This window comes from Polyodon spathula, chromosome 24 (assembly GCF_017654505.1).
Source record: "Polyodon spathula isolate WHYD16114869_AA chromosome 24, ASM1765450v1, whole genome shotgun sequence".
Taxonomy (NCBI): Eukaryota; Metazoa; Chordata; class Actinopteri; order Acipenseriformes; family Polyodontidae; genus Polyodon; species Polyodon spathula.
This window is the reverse complement of record NC_054557.1, coordinates 1,635,487-1,646,707: the sequence shown is the minus strand read 5'-3', so window position 1 is coordinate 1,646,707 and position 11,221 is coordinate 1,635,487.

Below are 11,221 nucleotides of genomic sequence, written 5' to 3'. Positions count from 1 at the left end.
TTCGTCCAGCAACTTGTTGTTGCAGTTGGAACTTCTTTACATCTGCACTTTATGTCTTCCTTGCACCAAACCACTTGTGTTTGCGGTTTTGCAGTCTCTTCACTGTCCTTTCAGCCTCATCCAATCCAGTCCAGCCCTGGTCATCTTTAGTTCAGTATTCCTGCCTGGAACCAAGGGGCCCTTTTCTTAAGACACAGCAGTTTGCTCTTTTTCCTAAGACAGAGCAGTTTCATTAAATAGTCCAGTTATATCATGAATACATGTTCATGTATTATCATATTCAGGAAATATGTTCTACAATATGAAAAATGTTTGAATATCATCTGTATAAATGACATTTTCCAGCAGAAAGCAGAATTTTCATTGCCTTGGACCATTATTTTATTTATTTATTTATTTATTTATTTATTTATTATTTTATTTTTCACTTTGAAATTTTGAGGAGGTGCTGCCTCCCTTGCCTCCTTTAAGGAGCCTCCAGTGATTCACATGGAGTCATTAAGAACATAAGAAAGTTTACAAACAGAGGAGGCCATTCGGCCCATCTTGCTTGTTTGGTTGTTAGTAGCTTATTGATCCCAGAATCTCATCAAGCAGCTTCTTGAAGGATCCCAGGGTGTCAGATTCAACAGCATTACTGGGGAGTTCTTTTCAGACTCCCACAATGTAAAGTGTAAAACAAGTGACTCCTATTTTCTGTTCTGAATGCCCCTTTGTCTAATCTCCATTTGTGACCACTGGTCCTTGTTTCTTTTTTCAGGTCAAAAAAGTCCCTTAGGTCAACATTGCCAATACCTTTAGAATTTTGAATGCTTGAATCAGATTGCTGCGTAGTCTTCTTTGTTCAAGATTGAATAGATTCAATTGTTTTAGCCTATCTGCATATGACATGCCTTTTAAACCAAGAATAATTCTGGTCTCTATCCTTTTTGTAATGAGGTGACCAGAACAGAACACAATATGCTAGATGAAGTCTTAAAGTCTTAAAGTTTTAACATTACTTCGCTTGATTTCAATTCAACACTTTTCACTATATATCCGAACATTTTGCTGGCCTTTTTATTGCTTCCCCACATTGTTTAGATTAAGACATTTCTGAGTCAACATAAACTCCCAGGTCTTTTAAGGTGCTCATCTGTTAGAGCTAACCTGAACTTATTTTCACTGTTGAAAACCCAGCTTTCACTCAGATATGTTGACCCAAAACACAGAATTAAATCGAAGGAAAACTCCTTTCAGACGTGGAAATTTCAGTTTGTCTGCTAATGACCATTTTTTGTTTGTTTATTAACTGTTAAAAACAGCTAATAAACATGTTAATGTACATTATTTATTTTCTGTTAACTGTTAGTTAATAATATATATAATAGGCCAGCTAAAACTTCAAACACCAGAGCCCTATGGATGATCATCCAAACACCAGAGCCCTATGGATGATCAATATCCAGTCAATCATATGCTTGAAATCAGGTTTATATTAACCCTAACCTTAACCCTAACCCCAACCGTAACCCTTAGTTAAAATGAACAGTGTTTGTTAACAGTTAATAAACAAAAAAAATGGCCCTGTAACAGGACGAGCAGCACTGTTCAGTATTTATTTTAGAACAGGGTTTCCCCCTCTGCCCCTGTACTGCATTTTGTGTTTGTTTTATGATTTGTTATTTATTATTTATATGCGTAAATGACGGCGAAAGCCGTGTGCTTTGTTTATTATGATTTATGTATTTGTTTTGTTATTGTTTTTGTATTGTTTTGCAGCGTGGATGGGAAGCCCCAACCACATTAAAAACTTGTGCAGAAGGTGGCCATCTCCTGAATTAACCTGTTAAACCCCCAGCCTCCCACAAGCAATTTCCACCTGGAGGGCTATGGTCTTAAATAAATCACATTATCTTCCAAAGTATAGACAGCACAGGCATGGTTCGGGGCTTGAATTCAAGGTAACCACCTGGCCATTAGGAGTAAAACTGATTTGATATAAGTCTTACTCAGTACCACACAGGAAGGAGATATCCAGAAAAAAACCCCATAAAAAACAAGAAACACTTTTCATTTGTTTATATTCTATCGTCATTTTTTCACCTTGCAGCACATGAAAAGAGCCAGATTTTTTTTTCAATGCTTCCCCAACATGTCTACTACACTGGATAAAAATTTGAAACTGATTGAATAAAAGGATCAAAATTCTACATGAGTTTTTACAAAGCTAGGCCCAAGGGTCCCCAAACCTCTCCAAAAATGAATATTGTGTAAATCTTTATTGCCAGTCATACACTAGTTTCTTGAGCAAGTTCTAAAAGGGAGGTTACCTTCTGGCAACTCGCATGCTATACATTGCCACATGAATTAGATTTTGTAATCCTCTTTTTTACTTATTTGTCCAATATTTCGTTCGAAAGGTGGCCTTTTTGGAGAGCTTTGGGGTGCCCGAAATATATCCATGATGAGTATGCATGACAAATACTCTCAGTTCATATGCCACAACTGTCAGGCACATTGCTCTCACATAACTGTGTGTTTGTGCAGGAGAATGTTGCTACTGAGATTTTTTTGTAGCTCTGAATTTTCAGTACCGGACTGTATTTTTGTTACTCATTTGCTTGAAAGTATGTAAATGTCAAGAAGCAAAATAATGAGGAGATTTTTTTTTTTTTTCAAAATAAAGTGGTTACACTCATTCAAGCACTGCTGACAGGTGAACATATGTTGATTATTGGATAAAGGCGTCTGCTAAATGTCTATAATAATAATAATAATAATAATAATAATAATAATAATAATATAATAATAATAATTGCAGACACATTTGCTGCTCTAAATCAGGTTGCCAGACTGAAAACACCTCAGTTCCTTTCATCTTTACTTTGATTGACATGTGGTGAGTAACATCACTCCTTGTAATCATGGAAATATAAAAAAGTTTGCTAAACACTCTCATGCAATAATCTAAATCAATGAACATCAATGAGAAAATAATAAAGACAGCCAGGAAGCAACAATTTCTTCTTGCAACTTGTATTGCATCGTAAAGATCAGGGACCGTATATAGCAGCACAGCACAGATGAGACATGGTGTTGCTCTTTACTATGCAATAAAAATTATTTAAAAAAATGTTATTTTTATGTGCCCCTTGAGAGTCAAATGGTTGCATTTTCTAATAACATTTACAGTAAAAATGCATATTGAAAATTACACATAATAAAATAATAATAATAATAATAATAATAATAATAATAATAATAAATATAACATAATAATAGTAATAATAATAATAATAATAATAAATGTAGTGTGGCTCCATTAAACTTATAAATCCTGAAGAGGCTCAAATCCATCTTCAAATGTTGCTTCACAGACGCTGAATCAGCGCTCTCCAACCCAGAAAGTTGACAATTTTCAACTGTCACTTTCACCATTATCCATCTCCTTCAAAACTTCAAAAAGACTGAATTGACTTCTTTTGGGATGCTTTGGAACACTGCTCACCATTTCGTTTGATTTTATATATTTTACAAATTGAAAAATGATCAGAAAACAGTAAGAAACCTTGATCCTAAGTGCGTAATACTGCACTCTCGCTTGCAAATATGTGTCTTGTTTATATACGCACATCGATTACTCTTCAAAGAAGTGAAAGAAGTTATTTACAAACCGCTAACCAAGATCATGCAACAGTCTCTTGACACAGGGGTTGTACCGACAGACTGGAAAATTGCAAATGTAATACCGATCCACAAAAAGGGAAACAAAACTGAACCAGGTAACTACAGACCAGTAAGCCTGACTTCTATTATATGCAAACTTATGGAAACTATAATAAGATCCAAAATGGAAAATTACCTATATGGTAACAGGGTCCTGGGAGACAGTCAACATGGTTTTAGGAAAGGGAGATCGTGTCTAACTAACTTGCTTGATTTTTTTGAGATGAAAACCTCAGAATGGAGTGTGGTAACCAGTGGAGTACCACAGGGATCAGTATTAGGTCCTCTGCTATTCCTAATCTACATTAATGATTTAGATTCTGGTATAGTAAGCAAACTTGTTAAATTTGCAGACGACACAAAAATAGGAGGAGTGGCAAACACTGTTGCAGCAGCAAAGGTCATTCAAAATGATCTAGACAAGATTCAGAACTGGGCAGACACATGGCAAATGACATTTAATAGAGAAAAGTGTAAGGTACTGCACGCAGGAAATAAAATGTACATTATAAATATCATATGGGAGACTGTGGCAAAGTGGGTAGTGGAGAGGAACAGGTGTAGACGTGATGCGATGCAGGAGTGACAGGCAGACAACAGTTTCCAGTGGAAAAGGTGCTTTTATTTATAATCCAGGTCTGGTGACCATTAAATAATAAATCCCCGGCTATACACAACAATTTGTAAAGCACGGGGATAGCAATAATAGGGCACAGTCCCGAACAAAACAAACACACAGTCACCAGTCCTGGGTGAGTGCAATTGTGCTGGTGGTCAATGCAAACACAGGTATTTCGTGACGGTAGTGCAGTAGGTGTGCAGTGGTGCTCCGGATAGTGCTTTACGTGGCGACAGCTCCGGAGGTGTGCGTTAACTGTCTAGTGGTGCAAAAAAGACAGACAATTATAAACAAACAAAGACAACACACAACACGCAATCCACTCTGAGAGCTCCTCTCTCAGTCCTCCTCTCTCTCCAATCGTTTAACCCAAACGAAGGAAAAGATTAGCGTTACCCTGACCCCTATATGTAATCCCGCATGATATCTAGGTAAACGGTTGCAGCTGCCTTATTACTTGCAGCTGCCTCTCGTTTACCTTTCAAATCAATACGGTCTTACAACAGAGTCTCGCTTCTTTCCAGGCTGACCCACTTCCCTGACCCAGAAACGAACTGTCAGGCCAGCCCTTCCAGATACTTCTCCTCCCGTTCTTTAGCGCCCTCACAGGTCAGGAGGAAGATTTAACACCAAGAATCATTCAATCTCTGTCACAGGGAGATACTGAAATTGGAGAAGGAATCTATGAAAAAGACCTAGGAGTTTTTGTTGACTCAGAAATGTCTTCATCTAGACAATGTGGGGAAGCTATAAAAAAGGCTAACAAGATGCTCGGATACATTGTGAAAAGTGTTGAATTTAAATCAAGGGAAGTAATGTTAAAACTGTACAATGCACTAGTAAGACCTCATCTTGAATATTGTGTGCAGTTCTGGTCACCTCGCTGTAAAAAAGATATTGCTGCTCTAGAAAGAGTGCAAAGAAGAGCGACCAGAATTATTCCGGGCTTAAAAGGCATGTCATATGCAGACAGGCTAAAAGAATTGAATCTGTTCAGTCTTGAACAAAGAAGACTACGTGGCGACCTAATTCAAGCATTCAAAATTTCTAAAAGGTATTGACAATGTCGACCCAAATGGAGATTAGACAAAGGATCTGAAGGTAATTGGTTGCACCAGATCTTATTTAGAGGCTTAATAGCAAAGGGGGTGAATACATATGCACACACCACTTTTCCGTTATTTATTTTTTAGAATTTTTTTGAAACAAGTTTTTTTTTTCATTTCACTTCACCAATTTGGACTATTTTGTGTATGTCCATTACATGAAATCCAAATAAAAATCCATTTTTAATTCCAGGTTGTAAGGCAACAAAATAGGAAAAATGCCAAGGGGGGTCAATACTTTCGCAAGCCACTGTGTATATATATATATATATATATATAATATATATATATATATATATATATATATATATAATATATATATCTTCCATTCTGTTTATTTTATAAAGGAAAATTATGGAAGGGAGGGCAAATTGAACTTGTCAACATAAACTTTTCCAATTTAAGACAGTACATAAGGTCCTTAATCCAATGAACATGTGAGGGTGGGGCAGCCTGCTCCCAACCAAACAAAATGAGGCGTCTAGCCAATAAAGTTGCAAAGGCCACAGTGTCAGACTGCAGCCCTGTTAAGGGAACATTATCGGGAATCACACAGAAAATAGCAATGAGTGGAGTGGGGTCAATAGGCACTTGCAAGAATTGAGAGGGTCTCAAAGACAGTCCAAAATGGAGCCAGCTCGGGACAGGACCAAAACATATGAATGAGAGAAGCTGGTGCTAGCTTGCATCTGTCACAGGCTGGATCCAATCCAGGGTATATCCCTTTTATAAATGAAGTCGGTGTTAGACTTTGAATTGAATAAGCCCATACCGAGCACAGACTGAGGAGGAATGCACATGAGCAAGGATAGATTCCCAAATGTCATCAGTTAGCTGGATTCCTAGATCTTGTTCCCACATGGTTTTCAAAGTAGACAATAATGGGCAATGTAGAGAAAAAAATATGTTATAAATTTTAGAATCGAATCAATGTTGGATTTGAGAGACAGTAAAGGAAATTGAGCCACTATATTGCAAACAAAGTTTAGGATTTGCAAGTAGCGAAAAAATGTGTTTGAGGTAGGTTAAATTTTTGGGAGAACTGGCCAAATGACGCAAAATTATTGTCAATATATTAGTCTTTAAGAGATTTAATACCACTTCTATACCACAGACTAAAAGCAGAGTCCTTCACTGAAGGTTGGAATAGATGGTTTACATCAACAGGGGCAGATGCAGACAATGACTGCCTCCTAACCGTCTCCTAAACTGGGACCAGATCTGGAGGGAGTGAAACACCAATGGGTTAACACTATACTGAGAAGAGGAGAGGGGAAGAGGGGCATTTAAACTAGAAAGGAAGGGGGGAGAAATCAACAAAAAAACAGAAGGGAGACCGCATCAAAACAAGAACAACAACTCAGGTAAGACAACCATTAAATGTATTTATCTAAATGCTAGAAGTATCAGAAACAAAATTCTAGAACTTGAAGCTACTGCACTAACAGGTAACTATGATGTGATAGGTGTTACAGAAACGTGGTTATCTGAGAGTGATGGGGACGAATATAATATTTGTGGGTATACACTGTATAGGAAAGACAGGCAGGACAGAAGAGGAGGAGGGGTAGCGCTATACATAAGAAACAGTCTTGAAGCCCAGGTGTTAAACCTGGACAAAGAAAATAAAACCGAATCAATATGGGTCAGAATAACAGACAAAAATTCAAAAGGCATAATAATAGGAGCATGCTATAGACCGCCAGATTCAGACGGTGAGCACAATAATCTGTTATACAATGACATTAGAAATGTGTGTAGCAAAGGAGAAGCCATACTAATGGGGGATTTCAACTTCCCCCAAATAAAATGGGAAAACCCGGTGGGTAGCGCGAAGGATGAAATAGAAATGGTGGAAATGACAAATGACTGCTTCCTAACACAATTTGTGAAGGCACCCACTAGAGGGGAGGCATGCCTTGATTTAGTCTTTTCAAATAACGAAGATAGAATAACTAAAACAGAGGTCAGAGAACCACTGGCAAACTCAGACCACAACATGGTCTCATTTGAAGTGTTTTTTAAATCCCCAAAAGTAAAGACTAAAGCTAAGGTTTACAATTTTAGAAAAGCAAACTATGAAGGTATGAAACAGAGACTAACAGAAGTAGATTGGAGTAAAATAGAGAAAACACCCACAGAAGAAGGATGGTTGTTCTTCAAAAATGTAGTACTAGAGGCGCAAAACAATTACATCCCTAAAGTAGACAAATCTAAATGTAAAACTAAATTGCCAAAATGGTTTAATAGATCAATTAAAAAAATATTCAGCGAAAAAAGGCACTTTACAGAGCATTAAAAAAGGACCAAAAAGAAAGTACGCAGAAAGAGTACACGGAACTGCAAACGCAAGTCAAAAAGGAAGTTAGAAAGGCCAAGAGAGAAATAGAAATGAACATTGCTAAGGGAGCTAAAACCAATTCCAAAATGTTTTTCCAATATTACAACAGCAAGAGAACATTCAAAGAGGAGATTAAATGTTTAAGAGATACAAATGGCAAAATCGTAGAGGAAGAAAAAAAAAATAGCAAATATGTTAAATGATTACTTTTCACAAGTTTTTACAAAGGAAGATACTGACAACATGCCCCACATGTCATCCAGTTCCTATCCAGTTTTAAATAACTTTAGCATAACTGAGGCAGAAGTGTTAAAGGGACTAGGAGCTCTTAAAATAAACAAATCCCCTGGGCCGGATGAGATCCTCCCAGTAGTACTCAAAGAAATGAAAGAAGTAATTTACAAACCGCTAACCAAGATCATGCAGCAGTCTCTTGACACAGGGGTGGTACCGACAGACTGGAAAATTGCAAACGTAATACCGATCCACAAAAAGGGAAACAAAACTGAACCAGGTAACTACAGACCAGTAAGCCTGACTTCTATTATATGCAAACTTATGGAAACTATAATAAGATCCAAAATGGAAAATTACCTATATGGTAACAGGGTACTGGGAGACAGTCAACATGGTTTTAGGAAAGGGAGATCGTGCCTAACTAACTTGCTTGATTTTTTTGAGGATGCAACATCGATAATGGATAATTGCAAAGCATATGACATGGTTTATTTAGATTTCCAGAAAGCTTTTGACAAAGTCCCGCACAAAAGATTAATTCTCAAACTGAACGCAGTTGGGATTCAAGGAAACACATGTACATGGATTAGGGAGTGGTTAACATGTAGAAAACAGAAAGTACTGATTAGAGGAAAAACCTCAGAATGGAGTGTGGTAACCAGTGGTGTACCACAGGGATCAGTATTAGGTCCTCTGCTATTCCTAATCTACATTAATGATTTAGATTCTGGTATAGTAAGCAAACTTGTTAAATTTGCAGACGACACAAAAGTAGGAGGAGTGGCAAACACTGTTGCAGCAGCAAAGGTCATTCAAAATGATCTAGACAAGATTCAGAACTGGGCAGACACATGGCAAATGACATTTAATAGAGAAAAGTGTAAGGTACTGCACGCAGGAAATAAAAATGTACATTATAAATATCATATGGGAGATATTGAAATTGGAGAAGGAATCTATGAAAAAGACCTAGGAGTTTTTGTTGACTCAGAAATGTCTTCATCTAGGCAATGTGGGGAAGCTATAAAAAAGGCTAACAAGATGCTCGGATACATTGTGAAAAGTGTTGAATTTAAATCAAGGGAAGTAATGTTAAAACTGTACAATGCACTTGTAAGACCTCATCTTGAATATTGTGTGCAGTTCTGGTCACCTCGCTATAAAAAAGATATTGCTGCTCTAGAAAGAGTGCAAAGAAGAGCGACCAGAATTATTCCGGGCTTAAAAGGCATGTCATATGCAAACAGGCTAAAAGAATTGAATCTGTTCAGTCTTGAACAAAGAAGACTACGTGGCGACCTAATTCAAGCATTCAAAATTCTTAAAGGTATTGACAGTGTCGACCCAAGGGACTTTTTCAGCCTGAAAAAAGAAACAAGGACCAGGGGTCACAAATGGAGTTTAGAAAAAGGGGCATTCAGAACAGAAAATAGGAGACACTTTTTTACACAGAGAATTGTGAGAGTCTGGAATCAACTCCCCAGTAATGTTGTTGAAGCTGACACCCTGGGATCCTTCAAGAAGCTGCTTGATGAGATTTTGGGATCAATAAGCTACTAACAACCAAACGAGCAAGATGGGCCGAATGGCCTCCTCTCGTTTGTAAACTTTCTTATGTTCTTATGTTCTAAGAGCATAATAGCGCAGGCAGGGAGGTAAAGCGACAGGAGGCTGACTCCATGACCATCGATGCAGGGCTGTCCTGCCATGGATGAACACTTGACAAATGTAAAAGATTTCGGATATTAGCCGACCAATAATAAAATTGAAAGTTAGGCAGTGCCATACACCCCCTTTTTTATTCTTTGGAGGAAGACTTTTCAGATTCTGGGAGGCTTCTTATTCCAATAAATAAAGACAACAACCTATGAAGTGATCGAAAAAACTTTTGGTAAGAAAAACCGAGATACATTGAAACAAGTAACTTAGGCAGCGTGTTCATTTCGACAGAGTTGATGCAACCTGCCAAGGACAAAGGGAGAGTGGATCAACGAAGAAAGTTGAGTTTATTATGCTCTAATAAGGGAGTAAAGTTACATTTAAAGAGTTTTTTGTATGAGTGTGTAACTACGACTCCCAAGTAAATAAAGCTTTCTGATGCAATTTTAAAAGGGTGATTCTCAAGGGGACAGTGGAGGGCAGCCGAATTGACAGGGGACAATTCACTCTTGTGTACGTTAAGTTTATATCCAGAGAACCTGCTAAACTGCTCCAGTATGAATAAGGTATGGGGGAGGGAAGAGACAGGATCAGAAATATATAAAAGAAGGTTGTCAGCATAAATTGGCACCTTATCACTAATTGCTCTGCCTGTTTAGTTTAGAGAAGGTCGAATTCAATTTGAAGGGACAATCATTGTTTATAGAGCTCTGGAGTGGGGGAGTTAGCATGTTGTTGATCTAACTGCAAAATAAGGTCAGTTAGTTCTGAGAGCCGCCCCGTTCGGAGCTTGTTGAGTCGAGCACTGTAAGAGATTATTTGGCCATGTAAGTAAGCCTTTAGGGTTTCCCATAGAGTTGTGGAGGTGTTGAATTGGTATCCAGAAAGAAGTCTAGCTGGGAAGAAATAAACTGGATAAAGTCTTGATCAGATAACCATAGGGGATTAAGTCTCCAAGGGTGACGTGGTGCCATCTGCCTGGGAAACACAAGCTCCAAAACCAGAGGTGCATGATCTGCATTGATTATACTCTGATAAGTACAAGAATGTACAATAGGTACAATTTTTGGTCTAGAAAAAAATAGTCAATTTGAGAGTATGTTTGATGTACAGGAGAAAAAAAAAAGAGTACTGCCTGGCAGTTGGAAAAAAAAGCGCCACGGATCAGAGGCCACATAGGTGTCAAGAAAGGATGGAATAAACAAAGCAGATTTGGAAGGGGGTGCTGGATTTAAGGAAGAGCGGTCTAACCTGGGATTAAGAGTACAGTTCATGTACCCCCAGAGTAAAAGGTGGTGTGTGTGCACATCAGGTAAGGAAGAAAGAAAATTTGTGAAAAACTGACTGTCATCCCAATTAGGAGCATAAACATTAGCTAAAATTGAAGGGGTGTATAAAGAGTACCTGTGACAACAATATAATGACCATTTGGGACATCAGTCATCTGGGGGGGAATGAATGGAACGGATTTGTGTTCTAACATTTTCAGCCATGTCCAAAAAAATACTCTACAAAGGGCCATGCAAGCATTCTTTCCATTTCCTCCTCCTT